Raw genomic sequence first — 24,072 nt, 5'->3', positions numbered from 1 at the left:
TGTGGAACCAAGATTAGCGGTCTAAGGTGTTGCATCCATATTGTGGAATGCCAAGATGTTCATTTGGCCCTGATACTTGCCTCCTTTCAAAGACAAGTAATAACATTTTTCTTATGCCAAACCTTTGGAAATGAAGGCCCTGATAGGTACCGAGGATCCTGATGCTGTTGATACATTTGTTGATTTTTTATTACATTGGATATTTTGCTTTTAATGGATTGTACTTTGTTTTTAATGTCTTTGTTTTTAAAATTAATGTTTTAATGTAAATTAGTTAATAGAGCAGTGGTATAGATATGTTAAATAAATCAAAATAAATAAAGTAGCTCATGGGCTCCCAGCTATTGGAATTAAAAGTGCTTAACTATGGCTAGATCAGGCCCTATTTGAACAGAGGGAACCATTTATTGACCATTATCATAGACATGTTTTAATCTCAGTAGAGTAAAATTGTATCATTTTATAGCCATAACTATAGAACATGTTTTGACCAAATATCTATATCAATTTTGAGATGATAATATAAACAAAATGTCAATTTTAATCAATGTTATTTAATGTTTACTTTGTATACATATTTTTGTTTCCTGATATAAAATTCAAAGCTACTAAAAGTTGTTGCAACATTTTCAAAATAATGTATACATCTTCTAGATTTTTAAAATACAAAGAACAGTGGGATTTTTAAAGGAACTAAACATAACAAGCTGTGTTGCAGCAGCTTGTGCTGTGCAGACACCTGTCAAAATTAATCTTTTAATATTGCCAAAAGGTGACTCTGAAATGGCCTTAGTCAGGACTTGCTTACTAACTGATGGGGTCAATTTCTGTCATCCACCTCATCAAGCCAACTCTATTGGCTTCATAATTAAGGAATGCTGTCAACACTGTAACACATGAATAAACTATGCTGCGTTTCTAAAACAAGATTTAGGCGGCAATCCTATTCACTGGGGGAAAGTCCCAGTGAACTCAATGAGGCTTACATCTGAATAGACATGCATAGGTTTGCACTGTCAGTCTGTACCACCAAAGGTTAGTATTTGCCTAAAAATACAGACCTGCTGACATTTGGGTTCTAATGTGCCTAATATGCATTTTAGGCGGTGATAAAATCTTTTCCTGATTTAATTTTCATTTATTTTGTGTGTGTGTGTGTGTGTGTGTGTGTACACACATAACAATAAAAATAGCAGGTGTGTGTGAAAGTGAAGTTCTGAAAGAGAAATTACTAAGGGATAGATTAGAAAGGCTATATAGTAAAAAGGCAAAGAAGCTAGGATGAGAGTGCTCAGAACCCCCATGTTAACTCTACAATGAGCCACAGACACGTGCAGAAATTGCAGCCAAGCTCTGACAAATATAGGTGATATTCTTAGCAGAGTCTAAAAGCATGCATTATGTGAGCAGTACCGTGGAACAAAAAATGATTGTGGCACAAGCACAGTGCTCGGTATCAAATGACTTGGAAGGAAAAATTATTACACCACTAACCAGTCAAAGGAGACCCACATACCACCAAAAGTGGATGAACAACAGTTATGGCCAATGCAGCAACTCAGACAGTTATGTTCTTTATATCCATCATGATAACACAGTTATGCACGCTAAGAATATAAGCTACTTTGATAATGCTTGTGCTAGCATCCTGTGCAGAACATTTGAATGCCTGACTCAGTCAGGAAACTGAATCCCAGATAGACCGTAGGAGAACTATAAATGGATCTGAAAATGGACCTTATAAATCTATAAGGATTTCCCCAACATTATGCAGAATGACTCATCAAAACGATCATTATGCAAAGTTCAACTAAGAGTCAACACAGACAAATTAAATGGAGATCTGTGATCCTTTGGGGGTGGGGGAAACAACCACTGGTGGGCCAATGTGGATCAAGGTGCTAAGGGAGTGGGAATGTAACCCTTTCCCCCATGCTATTTTCCCCAATGAAAATCACTCCTCTCCTGAAGCTATTATTCCTGCTAGTAAAAACTTACTGCTACATGTCTTTTACTGGTGTGAGAACTGTAAGGACATGGGCTACACTTCTTCTATAGCAGTAACTATATTATGGAACACTTTGCCAAATGATATATGCTTGGCATAATCTCTGCTGGCTTTCCACTGCCAGGTTAAAATATGGCTTTCTTAAAAGTTCCCTGCTGACTTTTAGAATTGGCTTTGTTTTTATCTTGTGGCTTTGTTTTTATCTATGCAGAATTTTACGTAGCTGTATTAGTGTTATCTCTGGCCATTTTCTGTTTTTTAAAATTTGCATGTTTATATATTGTTTTATTCTAGCTGTACGCTGATTTAGGAGACTTTTTCAAGTTCAAAAAATCAACATAAATGAAACACAACGATGAGTAGTTTGTTCGTCTAAAGCAGCCTTCTCAAACCTGATGCCCTCCATAACTCCCATCATCCCTGACCATTCATCATGTTGGCAGGGGCTGATGGGTGTTGTAGTCCAAAAACAGGAGGACACCACTTTGAGGAAAGTTGATCTAAGGCGACTTAAAACTTCTGTATCTTAGTCACGTTGAACTTCTGGAGTGAATTTACCCCAAGAATGTCAGGTCTGGAGGCCTGTCAGCCACTGAATAATTCCACAAGTGCCTAAGCAGGTAGCCAGGCCAGCTAAGCAGGCAAAGGAGCAATTCGGGTGATGGAGAAGTAGCTCAGTCTACTCCTGAGCAATGAGTGGCTCAGGATGAGGGGTTTAGGACAGAAACTGCAGCTTTATATGACCAGATGGGCTTCTTTGTGTTACATGATCACTTCTGGGACTGAGGCTGAGATCAGACCAGAAGTTTCTCCTGCTTGCAAGCTACAATATTAGTGCAGGGGAGAAGATTTTCAAGTAAAATCTACCGGTAGAGTTCCCAGAAGAACTGGGGCCTTACATACCCAGTAGAGCCAGGGATAAAGGCACCAAACTGCCACCAATATTTCCTGGGGTGGGAGGAAAGGAAGGGAGGAGAATAATCCAAGCAACCAGTATTCTGAAGCTGTGCCCTTTACTGAGTCAGACTAGCCTTTGATGGGGCAGGTCAAGGGAGAGTAAATGTGAACTGCACATTCCCTACAGGTTCCCTAGGGAGGGAGTTCCCTAGGGAGGGAGTTCCACAGAGTGGGGGCCACCACAGAGAAGGCCCTCTCCCACTAAGCCACCGTGGACCCATAATGAAAATAGTAGCAAGCATATTGTCAACAAAGTAAAACCTAACTTCCTCTCAATCTAACAGTCAAATTCTGTTTGACTGTTCTGTTTGACTGTCTTAGAAGCATATATGAGCAAAGGGCTGGATGTGCCTGATCTCATCTGATCTCGGAAGCTAAGCAGGGTCAGCCCTGGTTAGTACTTGGATGGGAGACTGCCTGGGAATCAGGTTTCCAGCATGGAGCAGGGGGTTGGACTTGATGGTCTTGTAGGCCCCTTCCAACCCTATGATCTATGATTCTATGATCTATGGGTTGGAACCAAGATCATCGGTTTGCCAGCGGAAAGGACACCACTGCTGGAATGGGATTTCCCTGTCCTCTCCTTCACCTTTCAGCCCCCTCCGCCCGCCCCCCCCACACACCAAATCTGCTCCAGAGGGTTGTGGGACCTTGGAGATCATTTAATCCAGGAGTGTCAAGCTAAGAGGGTCCTCCACAGGCCAGATGATGTCAGCTGGCTCTTCAGTCCAGGACTTGACTTTGCTGTGCACAGGCTTTCCTCAACCAGGGTAAACCCATGTGCAGCAAGCCGCCCCTATCAAGGCAGCATTGGAGATCATGCAGGACGGAGAGGATGTGGCACACTAAGGGAATCCCCACTGTTATCTCTGCTTCCTGATTGGAGATAAAAGCAGAGAGTGTTCTCCCCACTACCCTTCAGGAGGGGGAGGGATTTGGGGCAGGGCCTTGGCTGGGCTGGAGTTTCCTCATCCCTGATCTAGACCAATATTCTGTTCAGTGCTTGCTCTGCAATGAAGAATGCAGCTACAACATCCCTGACAGATGGCTGCCCAGACTCTGCTTATATATCTGCAGCAGAGAACCCACCACCTCCTGAGGTAGTCGGTTCCACTGCCAAATAGCTCTCATTGTTAGGAAGTTTACCCTGAAGTTAAGCCAAAATCTGCTTCCCTGCAATTTCTACCCACTGGTTTTAGTCCTGCTCTCTGGAACAAGAGAGAATTACTTGGCTCCATCTTCTGTGTGACAGACTTTTAGACACTTGAAGACCACTGTCATGTCCACCATCACACTTCTTCTCCTCTAAGCTAAATGTATCCAGCTCTTTCAACCATTCCTTCCAAACATCTCGCTATCCTAGTCACTGGTCTATTAAAATACAGTGCACAGAATTTTTATGCTGCTGCATCACACTGGTAGCTTGGGTCTGAGGGAAAGAAGGAGACGTATATGAGCGTGTGCGCCAAAAGGCATACAGACTCCATAGCAGAGGGTTATATATTGCTAGAACTCATGGGGATTTGTCCTCACCACCACATGCCCCTTATTGTGTGTATTCCTTGCCTCAAAGGAATGAATGACAGCCTTTTACTTGTATAACAGAAGAGGGAGGTTTACCTGCTTCATGTAGCTTATGACCTCAGCCATTGAGAATTCATCCTTATCTGCATAGTTCTATTCCTTCATCTTCATAGGCACATATGGGTTCTGTTTCTTCGTCATGCAACAGTGTGACTTGGTGCTGCAATATGGTTTTATGGAGAGAAATGTGAGAATTTATCTCACAATTCTCTGTGCTATGATTATTTAAATGCATTGTCTTCAATAAATATGACAAAGGAAATTTTATGACAACCCCTCTGGCCTAACTGGGAAAGTTTTAGCAAAGATCTCATCATATTTATTATTCAGCACCAGGTCAGAGAGCTGTGGCCCTGTAAGCATTGCTTGTAACATATCCAATAAAGCTGGTGCCATTATTCTAGCATTTCTGTGATCTTTGAGTTGTGCAGCTTTGATATGTAGCTATACTATAAGTCAGTACCTGGCCTCTCTTACACACAGCATTAATGGTGAAATAGAATGGACACAATCATTCTGAAAATTGGACTGACATGATGTAATGTTTCTGAATTATAATTCAGAAATAAGATCAGTATCCACATAGTCAGAATCCATTACCTAATAACCCATATTTCTGCCTTAGCTGAGTCAATAAAAGATTTTCCAGTTTGCCAAGTTTAAATGGCTTTTTATTGAATAGAGGAGATGATACTTAATAATCAGTTAAACCAGAGGTTCCTTAACTTTGGGAAAGGTTTCCTCAGGGAAACACAGGAAGCTGTCTCATACCAAGTCATAACCATTGGTCCATCTAGCTTAGCATTATCTATCCTGTCTGACAATAGCATTCCAAGGTTTCAGAGAGGAATCTTTCCAAGCCCTGCCTGGAGATGCCAGGGATTCAAAATGGGATCTTTCAGCATGTAAAACAAGTGGTCTGCTACTGAGTTGCTGCCTTTCCCCTTCAGGTATACACCAAGTCCAGTCTTCCATTCCCTCCATTTGTCCTAGCCTGATCCGTCAACCATCTTGAGGCATCTCTCTGATACCCTACTCTTCTCTCCATATATTTGCATAGGATTCCATCCTGAAACAAAGCCTTTTCTTGCTAGTTTTTTATTATTATTTGTAGTGCTTATAATCAAAATAAATGGCAAAGAGCTATTGCTTTATCTAAGGAAGACATATTGGGACAATGTCCAAGAGTCTCTACAGATGCTTTATGGTACAAGATACAGATTGCACATTGCTTTGTACTGTGCCTACCATGTTTTGTGACAATTGATAGCATATTCTGGAATATAATTTGGCCATGTTGTTTATTGATTTGTTTAATTTCAAAATGAGTGAGTTGTCTTTCTATTAAGTGCTCTCAGTGACATACAAGACCAAACAAATTTAAAACAAGACAGAATTTTTTAAAAAAATGAAATGAAGGCAAAGTAGAGCAAAGCCATCGAGAGCATAATTAATCTTCACACCCAATACTGTTTTATATATTATCTGTTGTATTTCTGTACCAGCTTTCTATAGGCATCCAAAGCAATTTACAAAAAGTAGCTGAACAAGAAGTCTGAGCATGTAGAAATGTTTTAACAAGCTATCTGGAGTTGAACAAGAAGGTGGCTTGATGGCTTCCCTACAGAAAGAGAGCACCATAACTGTAGCATCATTACTAAAAAGGCCCTGCTTTGAATGCAAAAAGGTCTAATTTTCCAAAGGGTATTTTGCTGTTGTTCATTCAGCATTATCTATTTAGTAATTTCTATCCAAAATGCTGCTTTAAAAAAATCATTTACGTAGAGTCATTTTTTGGAAATCATGACAACCTGAAAGCCTAACTTGAACATTTTTCCTGCTCACATTTTCTACTAACAATACTACTGATTTTACAACAGCATAAACAAAAGTAACCAGATAAAAACTATTCCGCCTTGTATTGTATTACTGTATTGTTCCCCAAGAATGGAAAATGCACACAAATTACACAGCAAAACAAACCCTGTGGGAAAAAGTCAGAACATTTCCAGAATATAGATATGAAAATGTTGGATCAGCTACTATGAGTATTAATAAGAATGATAAAAGAACATTGAATGAGATCACGTTTTAATGATACTGATTAAATTTTCAAAAGAGCCAAGAAAGAAGAAGTAAGGAAAGGTCCTTCTCTGGAAATTCCTCACGATCTTTTTCAGCTGGGGAAAGCAAGATATATGAGGTGAACATTACAGATGTAAGCAAAAATCAGCAGGTTATTATGTCTACTCTGGGAAACAAGGCTACTTGATAAATCTACTAACTAGATGCCCTCTGAAACCTTTGCTGTTACCTGTGTTGTCTGATTGATTTTGAAACACCTTTTGAGAAGGCTATAAATGGAGGAAAACTTTAAACCCTCACTTTTTTTACATACAGCCCTAATTGTTATTTCAAAAAAAAGAAAGCAAAAAGACTGTTGCTCATGTGGACTTATAGTTACGTGGATGGAAAGCCACATGTACAACCAGGTGAGCTGCACAGATTCTCCCTCCAATCCAGCAGCTGTGGCTGCATAATCTTTCAAAACATTTAACAATTCTGCTGATCTCATATTCAGAAAAGGGAGCAGGAGGCTAAATTCTGTTCCTCCACTCCCCTTGTCCCATCAAACAGGATCCAAAGGCGCAGAGAGAGTGAAGGGAAGTAGGGCCACTCCACCAGCTGTGTGGAAAAGCAAGCTCCATCAGGCTGAGGCAAGGGAGAGAGGGAAAGCAGGGTCACTTGGTCTGCATCCTCTCCATGAGGTTGCTATAAGAATTTTGTAACTAAGAGCAGTTGCCTGAGTTCTCTGTTTCCCTCCCTCTCAATCCCTTTTCCTTTTGCACTGTGTCTTTTAGGTCATTTCTATATGAGACACTTGAGATGAGTAACTCATTCTCGCTCCATCCGACAGCTTGTTTCCCAGATTTGAACAGTTGTATCTTGAGATTCACCGGATCAAGAGAGAATACAGCAGCATTAAGGAACATCCTTACTGAGCGTTTTGGGCTTCAAGAATTGATGTATCGGTACTGCTCCCTGAAACTTCTGTCAAGCCAGACAACACAAATTTGGTACTAAAGAATATATATTTATTGCTCAAACAGTCTAAGAGAATAACATGCTTTTGTTATGATAAGGCAAACATCCCTAAATACACAAAAGTTATAATCTCTAAAAGTATAATGAAAATAAGGTAAAGGGGTCCCCAGCCCATCGTGTCCGACTGTAGGGGGTGGTGCTCATCTCCATTCCTAAGCGGAAGAGCCAGCGCTGTCCGAAGATACTTCCGTGGTCATGTGGCTGGCATGACTGAACACCGAGGTGCATGGAACGCTGTTACCTTTCCCGCTGAAGTGGTACCTATTTATCTACTTGCAATTTCTTGCTTTCGAACTGCTAGGTTGGCAAGAGCTGGGACTGAAGACGGGAGCTCACTCCGTCATGCGGCACTCGAACTGCTGTCCTGCCGACCTTCTGGTCTGCAGTTCAGCGTCTTAAGCACTAATTTATTTATTTATTTATTAAATTTATTAATCGCCCATCTGACTGGTCACCCAGCCACTCTGGGCGATGTACAACCCACCATAAACAATTTAAAACAATAAAATTTTACCATAAATTTTTTTTAAAAAAATACCCTAACCCACCCCAAATGCCTGCCTGAACAACAACGTTTTTAATGCACGACGGAAGCTCATTAAAGAGGGGGCATGACGGAGTTCCCTAGGGAGGGAGTTCCACAGAGTGGGGGCCACCACAGAGAAGGCCCTCTCCCACTAAGCCACCGTGGACCCATAATGAACATAGTAGCAAGCATATTGTCAACAAAGTAAAACCTAACTTCCTCTCAATCTAACAGTCAAATTCAACATTTCATATTTACCTGAACGGAAGGCATACTGGGCAAAGCCAGCCTAAGAACCTTTAGTGGGTTTCTCATTCTCCTGGGATCTCTCTCCCAAACAGATACATCCCTTGTCTTTTATAACCCCCATGATGTTGATGATCTCATCCTTAGTTTCGGACCTGGTCATACCACTATTCTTATTTCTCTCAATGTAGTCAGGCTTGCCATTGACAGCAGTAACACCTAGATGAAGGTATCCATGCTAAGCTAAGCAGCTTTCAGCTTCTTAACCAATCCACTTGTGGCAATCTTAATCCATTTCAAAGAATACATTCCATTAATCACAGTTATCTCACAACACAGACAGAACTAATGACATCTACACAATACAATAAATTCTTATCAATTTCACACAGTATAATGCATATTCCACTATACTTGCACCTTTACTGGGGCTCTTGCATCCAGGTTCTTTGTGGGATTAAGATTGGCTCCTTTACATGTGCTGTTTTCTGGGCAGTTTCCTTCTCTGCCTTTCTATATGTTTCATTATACAGCCAATAGATGGCACTGTGGGAAGCGGATTTGCATGATACCTGCTATAAATATAACACCATTCAGAAAAATACTGCAGTTTCCTCGATCTAAAAACCCCCGCAATAATGGTTGCAAAGCACGGGAGAGGCCATGGAGGATGACAGTGTCATGTAAATGACCCACAAACTACCATGAGTGAGCAATCATGTGTACACAATGAAAGCCTCATGTAGAAAGGCTGCAAGATTGTAAGCGTGGGGGCAGGAACTGGGAGCCGGGTGGGTGGAGCTGAGGAGTACCATCTAATGTTAAATATAGTTGATTAAGGGTGCAATCCTATGGAAGTTTAGACAGAAAAAAGGCCTACAAGATCAGCAGAGTTGTAGGCCTTTTTTCCATCTAAACTTGCATAGGATTGCATCCTAAATGTAGTGTTCTATTTGATGAGGTAATAGTTTGAAATTCTTGAAAACCAGTGCAGCTATTTAGGAAGTGTAGTGACAGTATACTGTCACTGTTATTCTAATGAAGCAATGATGACTATGTGCTTCACACAGTGCATAGTCAACTTATGGAATTCACTACCACAAGACTTAGTGATGACCACCAATTTGGATGGCTTTAAAAGGGGGTTAGGAGAAGGAGACTATCAATGGCTACTAGTCCTGATGGCTATATGCTACCTCCAGTATCAGAGGCACTAAACCTACATACACTAGTTGCTGGAGAACATAGGCAGGACGGTGCTATTGTACTCATGTCCTGCTTGTGGGTTTCCCACAGGCAGCTGGTTGGCCACGTGTGAGCAGAATGCTGGACTAGATGGACCCTTGGTCTCCTTCAGCAGGGCTCTTATGTTGTGATGCATTTCTTTTCGATGAACTAGGTACTAACTCCAATATTGAAGATATTCCCCCCTTAGCCAAACCCAAATCAGGACCCATCAGCAGAAATCTCACATGCAGGCTGCTTGAACGCCTTGAGCATGAATTGCCACACTGTCCTCCTGGTTTATCTTGTCAATGGTACAAATAAACCTGTAAGGAAACCACTAAATGATGACAAATTGCAAAACTTCAGATGAGGGTGCTATCCTTTTAAGATTCTGTCTCCTCAGAGAGAAGTAGCCAGGGACAGACATCTGGGGCAGGGACATAAGCATTCCGTCTGGCTCTGTAACTTGTATGGGCAATTAGTCTGCTAACTGGAAGCTACCCTTGGTTCTGCAGTTTCTATTTCTAACCCTGTATCGATTCCTGCTTCCTGACCACTCATAGAATATCTCCCTGCTTATCAGATGTGTTTGCAGGACTGCACTTGTCCTCTGCCTCCCAGTAACTTGCTGAGTGAGCTCAGCCTAATGTTCTTCCCCTTTGGGTTCTCACCTGCTAGGACTAGTTACCCCAAATCTCTTGAACGTGGGTAAGGCTACAACAGAAATTATTAAATAAAATACTTGAAATATTTCAGAGATGAGCATCCCAATCCCACTGATGTGGTTATCAGAAGACTTGGGTAATGTGGTGTACCCCAACCTAGCTACAGTGGCATGACATATGGCAATGTTGGCTACATTTCTCATTATCTGAAATCCTACTGAAACACCCTACCACCCTGTACATCAGACTAGGGATGGCGGAGAATTTCTCCCCGAATCTTCGGGAGGCCGAGCGCCGACGCATTCGGTCCCCCAAAGTTGGTTGGGAAATTCTCCGCCGGCCCCCCGCCCCCCCCGGGACAGGACTTACCTTCGGTGAATGTCCCTCTCGGCGGCGGGTCCCGGTGGCGGTTCGTTGCGGGTGGGGGCGGCGGCCGGTCTCCCAACCGGCTGCCGCCGCCGCCATTGCAAAAAAAAACCCCTAAAGTAAAAAAAAACACACCCGTGATAGGCTACGTAACGATTTACGTAGCCTATCACAGCTAGATTTCCAAAGTCAGCCGTGATAGGCTACGTAAATTGTCACGTAGCCTATCACGGGTGACTTTGAAAAAAAAAACGCGTACGCAAATGGCGGCGCCCATGGGGCGCCGCCATTTGCATTCCTTATTTTGGCATGTCTAGTCTACGTAAAGATTTACGTAGACTACGGTGAAAATAAGGGCACGCTATTTGCGTTGCCCTTATTTTCGCGGTAGTCTACGTAAATCTTTACGTAGACTAGACGTGCCAAAATAAGGAACGCAAATGGCGGCGCTACATGGGTGCCGCCATTTGCATTCGTGTTTGTTTGTTTTTTCTAAAGTCACCCGTGATAGGCTACATGACGATTTACGTAGCCTATCATGGCTGACTTTGGAAATCTAGCCGTGATAGGCTATGTAAATCGTCACGTAGCCTATCACGGGGTCTTTTTTTTTTTTTTACTTTTTGTTTCGCGGCCGCTTCTCCCTGGCCTGAGACGGGGCGCTTCTCCCTGGCCTGAATTTCGGCCGGGCGAGGCAGGGCGGGGCGCCTCCCCCCTCCCGGCCTGAATTTCGGCCGGGTGAGGCGGGACGCCTACCCCCCCTCGCCTGAACTTCAGGGGGAAAAGCGAAGCGCCTTCGCCCCACCGCAAAGCCAAGCTGCGAAAAGGTAAGTGACTTTCGTACATCCCTACATCAGACACAGAAGTTGCACCAGTGAAGCCTGCACCATGGAAGCTAAAGTGCCTTTAGAATGCAATGTAAATGAGCCACCTCTAGTCTGCCCCCCTACCCATTCCTTTTGCTTCCAAATATATGCCATGGATATAATGACATATATGCCATTATGCAGCTTTGTCACACATCTGCTAATTGACAGTGGTAGTAGCACTAACTGATAATGCTGTGGTTGTTCAACATGGATATCAATGCAACTCCACAGGTTGCCAATGCAATATCAAAATCTGAACATGTATTTGTCAGCACCATAGGACTGGGCCTAAAGTGATAAGTGTATTATCACTTATTATTCATAACACCTTTAATGTGCAAAGTGTTTTCCTTTTTTTTCCCCATCAAAGTCTGCTAGGATGATAAGTTGGTCTAGAATTAAAAGGCATATGATTCATGTTGAGAATGAGATGCAAAATAAAATCATATTTACAGTGTAAGAATAAATATGATTAAAGTATGAATGAGAAATAGCATTTGACTCTTCAGATAAAAAAATGAAAACATTCTGAATATCAGCACTGAATAAAAAGAAAACCCCAAAACTATTTTAAATTAATGGCATCATCATCATGTCCAAGAAATGTGAATTAAATGGAAGTAAATCTAAAAGTCCAGCTGAACAGTGTTTATGGTCATTAAAACACAATACACAAAATGCATCTTGGTCATAAATCATTAGCTAAGCTTCTGTTCCATTAAAGGTAAAGGTGTCCCCAACCAGTCGTGTCCGACTCTAGGGTGCGGTGCTCATCCCCGTTTCTAAGTCGAAGAGCCAGCGCTGTCCAAAGACGCTTCCGTGGTCATGCGGCCGGCATGACTGAACACCGAAGTGCACGGAACGCTGTTACCTTTCCCGCCGAAGCGGTACCTATTTATCTACTTGCAATTTCTTGCGTTCGAACTGCTAGGTTGGCAGAAGCTGGAACTGAAGACGGGAGCTCACTCCGTCACACAGCACTCGGGTCTCGAACCGCTGACCTGCCGACCTTCCAGTCTGCAGTACAGCATCTTAACCACTAAGCCACCGTGGCCCCATTCTGTTCCATTAAACACTTATAAATCAATATTCATGTAAGCAAACCCATTTGAAGGAGTTCATGTTAAATATGGACCCAACCTGATCTAGTTCCTACAAATACAAACCCATGCAAAAAATGCAGAGGATTTTTTTTAAAAAAAACATTATCTTCATAGTTCTCTGACAAATTTTGGTGGTGAATATAGATATTTATTATTCCACCTTGTCATTTGTTGTCTAAAAATTTCTGCAATCTAACTCAATATTTTGTAACTAGCATGCACAAGCAATCAACATTTGAAAAAAAAGAATTCTTACAGTAGTCAGTTTTGACAATATTTGACAGCTGACCTGCAGTCACTGTCAACATTTGTCAGCAATCTATGCTGCAGTCAACATTTTACAATTCTGAGAGATGACATGCAGTAGTAATCAATATTTGACTGTATCTGATAGATGACTTGCAATAGAATTTCGTAAACTGTATATCAATTAGATCACTCATTTAAAATAATCATCTGGCATATTTTGAACTTTGATATCAAATATTGATTCTGAAATTCAACTGAAGTTTTATGTCATCTTCCAAAACCAAAACTTCAAATTTTGAAAATTCACCCAATTTTGAAATTTGCAAATATTGGGGGAAATTCAGATGACCAGATTTTCAGGTGGTAAGGTTTTCTACCATGGGATTACTTGGCCACTGGTTTTAATCTAGGGGTGTGGGGTTTTTTTGTGCCACACAAACCAATTCTTGGTAAAGGTTGGGAGGTTATCTGTAATAATTATTCATGGCTGGTGATGTTGAATGGAGAAGATATTTTCCCAGGCTACAGAATTTCATGAATAGAATCATCTTTGAAGAAATGGATTCTCTTCCTTCTGTTTCTCCATGGTATTCAGAATTCACAGTACCAAGTATTGTTTATCCTTCAAAGATTTAAATACTTGCCACTTTGTGAGATATTTGCTTTTGTTGCCTTTTGTTTATGTTTTGTTTGGGGATTTGTTTTTTCCTTTATCGAAAAAAATATCATATTACAGTATATCTCGAAGTCACATTAGTTTCCTTTGTGTGTATTGTCTGTTCATGTGTTTCTTTATGTAAATGGTTTTATGTAAATGTATATTGCATTTTTAATGTTTTTAATCTTTGTAAATCACCCAGAGAGCTCCAACTATTGGGCGGTATGGAAATGTAATATTATAATAATAATAATGATAATTTCATGTATTGTATAATAAGGGTGCATAAAGTGGGATGTGTATACCTATGATTAATCTTGATTTTAATATGTAAAGTGAATGTTGGAGAGGATCCAATTACCCCCCCCCCATTTTGTTGGGGTTGTAAGTACATGTGCATAGTGGCAGCACCACTAAAGAAAACAAAAAGCAAAACCTACTTGAATAAAGAAAAATATTTTTAAAAAACCATTGTATATTATCTGGAAACCAAATCAAACAATACTATTATCAGTGTTAGTTAACTTTTAAGAAGATGGGAACAGACAAAACCACATACTTCCATAAACAAAACAAAACAAAACCAAAGTAGAACTAACTTCTTCATGTCATAGCAACAGAACTAGTCAGTAACCAGGAGTGAAGCAATAGCAAACAAAGAATATTTCAAAAACAGCCATGGTTGTGTTTATTGCTATACTTTAGAATGCATTTAAGAAATGGGCAAACTTCTCCAAATGGTAAGTTGATTGTCTATATTCACCGTTTGTTTCAACTCTGCAAAACAGAAACAACTGTCTCTAGCCATCACCTTCTCTCTGAAGTCTGAACAATGTGGACTATCTTAGCCCAGAACATCACTTGGACTGGGAGTGGCCCAGCCACCCTGGCTTCAAAAGGAGTAGTAGCTAGAGGAGAAAGGGAAACTGATAATGCTTCTACACTTCTTAGGCATCCTAGAGAAGTTAGGCTAGGTTTCATGTAGAAGTGCACATTTACATAAATTATTCTTAAATGAACACTGCTTGAAAAAATGAAGCCAAGGTAGTGAGTAACCATAGTTTTTAAAGGGATATTTTATTGAAATTAAAAACAAAACCACGGATACATTAATGCCATCAGTGGTTTTGTTTTTATAAATCACATGAAAACTCAAATGTATGCAGATGCTTGTATTATTCTTATACAAACGGACTTTTAGGCTTCAATCCTATACACACTTACCTGGGAGTAAGTCTCATTTAACTCAATGGGACTTCATTTTGGGTAGACTGTGAATGTCAGTGCCTTCACAGTATTGGCACAGTATTGATACAGTACAAAAAAAAAAAGACTTTACTTACCTGCATTTAATTTGCTTGTTTCTCAAATAAAACATCCTACACAAGTAGTGCTTTAACAGATTATTCAGTGTCAGAAACAAGTACCAGTACAAGAAATACACTTTTATTACAACGTTTCTATAGCATCCAAGCCTTCAGAGGAATATCTGCCAAGAGCAATATTTCTTCTATTGTATAATTTTATATATATTGAGAGAGGAATCCTATGGCTGCTAGACAGTGGCTAGATGGCCATAGGATATGTTGTTTTCCAGGAACCGACCTCAGAGCCCATGCTCTGAGGTCAGTTCCCAGAGAACCAACCTCCCTTCACTTCCATGCTGCCTTGGAGACAGCACGGAACGGCCCTGTCCTCTGCTCTCGCAAGAGGAGCGCAGAGCAGCCAGAAAGGGGCGTGGCTGGGGGCATTCTGGGGCAGGGAGGGTGTAACTGCCTGTACGACACATCCTATGTGTTGCACAGCAGCCTCCTTCCCTGCTCTGTGCTCCCGTAGCCAGACGGCCACAATCGGCTGTCTAGCTGGAAAAGAAGGGCAGGAGAAGCGTGGAGGGAATGATCGCCGCCATGCTTCTCCTGCCCTGCTTTGGATAGGCGGTCGCCTCTGAGTTTGGAGGCAGCCGCCTATCTAGATAGGATTGCTCCCTAATGGTTGTTCCTTCATAGACTAAACAGTAGCTTCAGTTTTGGACTGAGGTAGAAGAGAATGAGGTGTAACAATGAAAAAGTTGAGAGAAAATCTGTGGATTTCTGTTGCAGTTTGGTTTATTTGTTAATGTGAGGCAAAAATATTCCTTAAAAATTGGTTACACATCAATTCCCACACATCCCCTATGTAATTTAAAGCAGCCTATATGAGGGTTTCCTGTTATATATTCACTACAAACCTGTGAGATAGGTTACAGTGAGAAAGAGTAATTGGTCAAGGTCACCTGATGAGTTATATGCCTGAATGGAGATTTGAACCCATATCAGCCTGGTCCAAGTCCAATGTGCTAACCACTAGTCTATACCGGCAGGTTGCCCCAGCTTTGCTTACTTTGTGAGTGAACAATTCTACAATGTACAGACACTGCTCTGATGCATCCATAGCCACTTTTACATTCTTTATATATTGCATAGAATTCTGCTGTGAAATAAGGAACAAAATGTCCTGTTTGTTTCTGTGACAAAGTTTTGATTAGTTCTTGATCTTGTGAGCTTGCATTTATTGTGCAGTTGATTGTCTTACTTCAACTGAAGAATGGCAGCCTGCAAAAACTCTTTAACTATTTTTAAAAAGCATTTCTAAATTATTTTACTTGGATGCTACTTAATCAGCTACTAAGGGTTAATCTTCTGAAATGCCTTTATTTGCCAGACTCACAAATTACCTTAAAGTTACACCAGTCAAAAGCAGGCTACAGAGCTGCGGGGAGAGATGTTACCAAATGGAAACCCTCTTTCATAAAACCCTGCCATTATCAACAGTTTGTGCTTATAAAATTAAGGGCAGCCTTGAATTAGCTACAGCTATGCTGGTGTATCTATCTCAGGAATTTTCACAAGGGGATTTTTTTTTATTTATTTTTTTAGCCTTGCCTTCCTGAGTTTGACGAAAAAAGGCAGAATATTCCTGTCACTCACCCCATGCCATGCGATGCCCCTTCTCCTAGTGCAGTATGTTCTCAAGCACTTGGATGCTTTTTAAGACATCAGCACAGAAAGACGGGCATTTTTGTGGCGTGGATTTAACCACATCTCCTTCAGCTAAATCATCCCGTTTCGAGGCGTGGAGTAGTAACCTATGGCAGTCCTACTTCGAGTAGACCCACTGAAATGAATAGAACTAAAGTTAGTCATAAGTACCCTAAGTCCTATTCATTTCAATGAGTCTGCTCTACGTAGGACTGCCCCGGGATACTACCCTTACACCCCGACCCTAAACCCTAAGTCCCACTGATTTGGGAGCACCCGACAGGTCCGCGTGCTTCGGACGAGAGCCTCCGTCGGTCCCCAGCAGGGCTTGGGACGTGCGCGCTAGCTGCTCCATCGCTTCCTCCCAGCCCCCCCCCCCTTTGCCTCCTCTTCAGTCTCGCCTGGCAACGTCCCGAGCCCTTGACTTCGACGCGCCACCCCGAGAGAGTCACGCTGCTGCTGCTGCACAGGCAAAGCGACTCCCAGCCCCACACCTCTCAGTCCCATGGAGCAGCTCAAGGTCACCTTATCTCCCTCTCTCTCTCTCACACACACACACTCACACACACCCCCAGCAAAAGCAGAAACAGCAGCACCTTCCAGGGGAGCCCTGCGACAAAACCGCTCGCCAGAACCACCTACAACAAGAGCTGGGGGCTTCGGAGAAAGGGGTCCCATTGAAGAACTCACACAGACACGCATACACACGCGCCCCTTGCCTCGAAAGACATGCCCCCCTTCCCGGCGCGGGAGAGGGGTGCGGGGGCTCGGGGGCAGAACGGCAAGTTCCCTTCCCCTTACCTGCGCCGGCGACTGAGGAAAGCGCGCCGCAGGAGTAACGCCGCCGCCGCGGCCGCCCCTGCTGTCGCTGACTGGCTGAGGCAGGAGGGCGCGCGGATGCTGCAGCTCTTGGCAAGTCACCTCAGAGGAGAACAGGAGCCGCTCTTTTTCCTCACAGGCGGCGGCGGCGGCGCCCGGGGATTCCACCAGCACGCGCGCGCGCGACGCCTTTCGCAGCTGCTCCAAGCTCTCCCCCTGCTGCTGCTCTCCTCTTCCTGCGCTCCGGCATTCCCCTGCCAACCTTGGGCTGTGGAAAAACTGGGGGAGGCGGGGGGGCGGGAAGAGGGGAGAGGGAATCCTGCTGCAAGCAGATTCTCTCGTCAGAGAGTTGCCAGCCCCAGCCAGCAGCGCAAGGAAAGAGAGTAGCAGAGTAAGTGGGAAAGAGGGGAGCCAACTCAGGCGCCCTTCCAGCAGCCCGGGCTCACTAGGGCTTGGTCCCAGAATCTGCCGTCGGTGTCCAATTTCAACGCCGCAATTCTTGAAGCAGTCAATACGGAGAATGCCCCTGAGCATATGCTGAGTGCCATGCCCACATATTAAAGTCACCAGCCCCCGGGGTGCGGCTAAGTCATTTCAGAGGGTTGACTTCACGGTCTTACGCCACCACTCGCCACCGCCGCCACCCCTTTAGATGGCCTTGTGTAAAATTGTGAAGCACATGGCCACCTCTGTCCTCCGCGCGCCATTCCATGCTTTACAACTGCTTCTACACTCCTGACTTGTTAGAGCACAAAAAACAAAACCCTGTTTGCCAGCTCTGATGAAAGAAAAGAAATACCCTGAGCACACACACTTTAGCATGTTTAATTCACTTAAATCATAGCGCCATCACGACTGCAGGAATAAAACGAAGGTTGCTTCTGCTGCCCTGATGCTGAAAATATTTACTTGGCATCATTTTGTTGTTAAAAAAAAAAGGATAGTATATCTTTAAAGTAAAAATAATAAAATCAGCATCTGTAATCTCATACATGCCCGGCCAGCTACCCCTGACTATAAAATGGTGTGTGCGTGCTTTTTAAAAGAAGAAAGAAAGGAGGCTGGGCAAGCAGTGGCAGCCCGTGGGCCCTGACATGCCCATAATGCCGGCCCAGGTGCTGATGCCAGAACTGATTGCCACTGGCCGCATCACCTGCTACTCTCTAGGTGGTCATTTGGGCCCCTCCAGGCTGCAGGACCCTGTGCTTCAGCCCTGAGGCCCAGCTCTAGCTGCACCACTAACCAGCCCCTATATATCTGTGACTCATAGAAGGGGAAGTCATAGGACACTACTGTAAGGCAGCTCCCAGTTTACAAATTAAGTTAGGTCTGGTCAGGTCCTACCATTATGCAGAGTGAGGCGGCCACCACAGGCAGTAGGTGCTGAGAAAAGGAGAGTGGTGGCAAGGTGCTGGATAGCAGAGCTGTGTGTGCCACACAACCTGCCTTCTACCTCGTGAGCCAGGCTAACTGCCTTCAGGTGCAGTGCAGTATGCTGTCCTGTCAGCACTGTTGAACTGCCAGCCCAGTCAGTTTACCTACATGGATAGGGAGCGGGAGTCAATTGTTCTTGCCTCAGGCAGCAAAATGTCTTGGGTGAACCCTGAATTAAGCACAGCAGATGCTAGCTTCTCTTTGCCAGGGGTCAGGAGGAATGCTGGAATAGTAGCAGAAGAAGCAAGACCTAACAGCGTATGTTGAAAAGAAACTTTACAACTATTTGGAAGAAGTAGAACAAACCATAAACAGTTGTAACATTATTCTTAAAGTTTATTTAGCACCAGCTTGTATACTTGGCCCGATACAGAACCATGGGCATCTATCCACCTACACAAATCAGATAAAATGGGAAAGCAAGTGGAAGCTTTATGGCTCCCATTCACCCCATATTGTAAATCACCAAGGGATGCATCAACAACTTCCAAGTGCCATAACATCTGTCCAAATTAGTTACTTTCTCTAGAACTGTCTATGTGGAAGCCAGGCAATTCAGAGCCTTGTATAGTGTAGTTAACAGTGTCAGATCCAGAACTGGAAAGACACAGATTCAAATTCCCACTCAGCTACAGTGTATAGTGGGTGACCTTGGACCACTCTCTCTGCCTAACCTACCTCACAGGGCTGTTGTGAGGATAAAATGTGTGTGGGGAGGTAGCATGTATGACACCTTGAGCTCAGGAGGAAAGGTGGGATATGAATGTAGTAAATGAAATTAAAAATCTTTGAGGCCAATTTAGTCACACACACACACACACACACACACACAAACTACACTGGCAGTGAAAAGGGAGAACAACTTTTTCCAAAGTTAATCAAAAATGGTGAAAGTGGGCAACAATATATTCACTGCTAGTCACAGAAAAGTGCCATCAGACCCTGATAAATCAAGCTAGGCAGGTTTTGTCCCACATGCTATTCAACATCTACATGAAACTGCTGAGTGCTTCATCCAAGTTTTGGAGTAAGCTGTCATGAGTATGCTGATGACACACAACTCTATTTCTCCTTTTCATCTTCATCAGATGAGGCTGTTGGTGTGCTAGATCAATGCATGGCTGCGACAATGGACTGGATAAGGACTAATAAACTGAAACTCAATCCAGATGAGACCAAGATGCTGTTAGCAAGTGGTTCTCTTGACCGGATGGAGGGTGCTCAACCTGTTCTGGATGGAGTTGTACTCCCCCTGAAGGAACAGGTTCGTAGCTTGGGGTTCTCCAGGAGCCATCTTTGTCACTTGAGGTGGCCTCAATGGCATGGAGTGCTTTCTATCAACTTCAGTTGGTGGTACTGCTAAGCCCCTGTTTGGATGGGGATAACCTGGCTTCAGTTCTCTATGCTCTGGTAACCTCCAAGTTAGATTACTGCAATGCTCCATACATGGGGTTGCCTTTGAAAATGGTTCAGAAGCTGCATCTCATGCAAAATGTGGTGGCCAGATTGATAACAGGGGCAAGAAGATCCGAACATATAACACCGATTTTGGCCCACTTGCACTGGCTGCCTGTATGTTTCTGAGCCCAGTTCAAAGTGCTGGTTTTGACCTATAAAGCCTTACACAACTTGGGACCACAATACCTGATGGAGTGTCTCTCCCAGCATGAACCAACCCATACACTACAATAATCATCTAATGCCCTCCTTCAGGTGTGTCCTCTGAGGGAGGCTCGGAAGGCAGCAACAAGAGAGAGGGCCTTCTCGGTGATGGCCCCCCAATTTTGGAATGATCTCCCTGATGGGGCCTGCCTGGCAACAACATTGTTATCTTTTCAGTGCCAAGTTAAGACCTTCCTCTTCTCTCAGGCATTTGGCAAAATATGAAGAGGTTTTAAACAGGTCTTGGATTTTTCTTATTGTTGATATTTTAAAATTGTTTTAGATATATGTATGGCTCTGGATGTGCTGTTTGTTTATATGTTTGTACGTAAATTGTTTTTATAATATATTTTTAAGATATATATATATTTGTTCAGGTTTTTTGTTTTGGTTTGTTAGGGGTGGTTTTGGGGGCACTTTTTATGTTAGGTGGACACAAATGGGATTATTTGAGTTTTATTTTTATTATGGTTTATTTTATTTTTTATTTTTGTTCATATTTTGGAATAATTTTAAATTTTTTCTCAGTTTCTACATAACAAGAATTATTTTGATGAAGTCTGAAATGGTTAGCCCTAAATGTAAATTAAGGATGTATTTGTTATACCAAGTATGGTATATAAATTTAGTCATTGTTTGTAAATCTAGAAGGATGTATTTGGGTAGAGGGGCAAACAATTTGCTTTTGTTTTTTCAATGTTTAACGTGACTTCATGGAATGTCAAGGGGTTGCGAAATGTAAAGAAACAGAAAAGAGTTCTTACCAACTTAAAAGAGCTTAATGTTGACATGGCCTTCTTACAAGAAACTCATTTGATGGCTGCAGATCGGCAGATGTTTTGGGTTGGGGAGGCCTATGTCACAGACACTTCAACATGGTGTAGAGGGGTTGCGATTTTAATTCGTAAGTGACTTTTCATCTCAGTTCAACAGGTGATTTTTGATATTCAGAGGCGTTTTTTGATCTTGGTAGGAAGGTATATGGACAAATTAATTGTTATGATCAATGTATATGGGCCAAATATTGATTCTCCAGCTATGTTTCATGATTGTTTTGCTAAATTGGTTGATATTATCTGATTGTGGGTGGGGACTTTAATGAGGTCTTAGTAGGGATGTACAAAACTCACCTTTTCGCGGAATCTTTCGCGGTGGGGGGGAGGTGCTCCATCCCTCCCCCCGGAATCCTCGACAGGGGGGAGGCGATCCGGTCCTCCCCCCCAGGATCCTCGACAGCTGGCTCTGGGCTGTCCGCAGCTGGATTTCTGGCCGTGGACGAGCTGCTGCGGACCAAATGGCGGCCGCCGTAGCGGCCGCCATTTGCATCCAGCCAGGCAGCCGTGATAGGCTACGTAAGAATTTACATAGCCTATCACGGCTAAACCACCCCCCCAAAAAACCCAGCATACACAAATGGCGGCAGCTACAGCGGCCACCATTTTCGTTCCCTATTTTTTGCTGATTTATCTTATGTAAATATTTACGTAAGATAAAACGATGAAAAAAAGGGGAACGCAAATAGTGTAGTGGGCGCTATTTGCGTTCCCTATTTTTCGCTGATTTATCTTACGTAAATATTTACGCAGGCTAGAACGGCGAAAAATAAAGGAACGCAAATAGCGCTCACTACGCTATTTGCGTTCCCCTTTTTTTTCACCGTTTTATCTTACGTAAATATTTACATAAGATAAATCGGCAAAAAATAGGGAACGCAAATGGCGGCCGTCGTAGCCGCCGCCATTTGTGTACGCTGGGTTTTGGGGCGGGGTTAGCCGTGATAGGCTATGTATATTCTTACGTAGCCTATCACGGCTGCAAGGATGGCAATAGCGGCGGCAGCAGCCTGGCAGCAGCCAGCCAAGAGACCAGCCGCCTCTGCCGCTGCCGCCACCACTGCCGGAACCGCTGCCACCACCACCACCACTGGACCCGCCGCCACCTCTGAATCCGCCACATCCGCCCCAGGTAAGTGCCATCCTGGGGGGATTCCGCGGGGGGGAGGAGGCCGAGTGGCATTCGGCCTCACTGAAATCCGTGGTGGAATTCTCCGCCATCCCTAGGTCTTAGATCCTTTGTTAGATAGGAATACACCTTCTCCCAAGACTCAATCTGAGGTGAGACTGGCACTTCAGGCATATATGATGGAATATGGTTTAATTGATGCTTGGAGAATTTTACATCCTGCTGATAGAGAGAATACTTTTATTTCACCAGTTCATCTTAATTGCTTTAGGTTAGACTATTTTTTGATTTCTACAACTTTAGCATGTCAAATCAAAGATTGCAAGATTGATGCATTGGTAGTGTCAGATCATACTCCAGTATGTTTGGAACTACGATTTTCTGATACTCCTAGGGGCCCCGGTCTTTGGCGTTTTAAGGTTTCACTTCTTAAGTTTCTTCTTCTTAAGAAGATGAGAAGTTTAAAACCCAGATGTTAGCTGAACTAAAAGAGTGTTTCAATACTGAGGGCACAGCAGGTTTGTGTGCCATTGAATGGGAGGCAAGTAGAGCTTTTATAAGGGGCCAAATTATCTCTTATGCTTATCAAAAAAAGCTTTAAAAAACTCAACAGATGCATTTAAATAAGAAGCTGAAATTTCTCATACCTCAGTTTGCTACTTCCCCTACACCACGGCTTTATCAAGAGCTACAGAATACTAAGTGTGAGTTGAATAATATCCTTTCACAACAGGCAGAATTTGCTCTGACATGTCTACGACAGAAATATTGGGAAAATGGTGAATGTCCTCGTAAGATCCTTGCACGTCACCTTAAACAGCACCAACATCAAGATGTTATTTCACCTATTAAAGATGAGGGTGGTAAAGTATATACTTCTCCTACAGACATAAATTCACAATTTTTAAAGTTTTATGTTGATCTGTATAGTACCAGTAATAAGATATCAGTGTGGATGCTTTTTTTTCTCAGATTCATCTTCCATGTTCAGATTCTTCACAACAACAGCTCCTTTTAGTTCCTCTGTGTTTAGAGGAAATCATGAATGCAATAATGAAAATGAATACTGGGAAATCACCTGGACCAGATGGATTCCCAATTAAATGGTATAAAACATTTCTTAGCTTTTTAGCCCCAAAGTTGTATCACCTCTATAACCATATTTTTGAAGTAGGCTCCCTTTGTTTATCATTAAATGGTGATTATAATACTATGATTCCTAAGCCAGGCAAAGACCATACCTATTGTGCAAACTATCGACCAATATCATTAATTAATGTAGATATCAAAATATTAACAGCCATTTTGGCTGATAGATTATAACAGGTCCTGGCTGTATTGATTAGACCAGACCAGGTGGGTTTTATTAAAAGTAGACTGGGAACTGATAATCTTAGATTAGTTGTAGACCTGCTTTAAACTCTGAAAGAACTGATCAGGCGGCCATTATTTCCTTGGATGCAAAAAAGGCCTTCGACAAAATTCATTGGAAATTTATTTTTACTACATTGACTAATTTCGTATAGAATTTCTGAAATGGGTTAAAATTTTATACTTAGGTCCTAGAGCGAGGGTATTGACCAATGGTTTATTTTCAGCTTTTTTTCTACTAGGG

General features: G+C 42.6%; 1 protein-coding gene across 2 annotated transcripts in view; it reads right to left on the bottom strand.

Annotated features, from left to right (window-relative positions):
- ATP2B2 (ATPase plasma membrane Ca2+ transporting 2) overlaps positions 1-17,534 on the bottom strand; it is a 606,047-nt gene extending 588,513 nt beyond the window's left edge. The window contains exon 1 of one of the 2 annotated variants that reach the window (XM_084832463.1): positions 17,382-17,534. The gene's annotated coding sequence lies outside the window, so the exon portion shown is untranslated. The remainder of the gene's footprint in view (positions 1-17,381) is intronic. The other variant, XM_084832462.1, reaches the window with a different exon arrangement.
- Positions 17,535-24,072: the final 6,538 nt, after the last annotated feature.

The sequence above is a fragment of the Heloderma suspectum genome, chromosome 2, assembly GCF_057233095.1.
Source record: "Heloderma suspectum isolate Gila_16-S chromosome 2, 16-S_ref, whole genome shotgun sequence".
Classification (NCBI taxonomy): domain Eukaryota; kingdom Metazoa; phylum Chordata; class Lepidosauria; order Squamata; family Helodermatidae; genus Heloderma; species Heloderma suspectum.
Note: the sequence above shows the minus strand (reverse complement) of the source record. Positions and strands in the feature narration are given on the sequence as shown.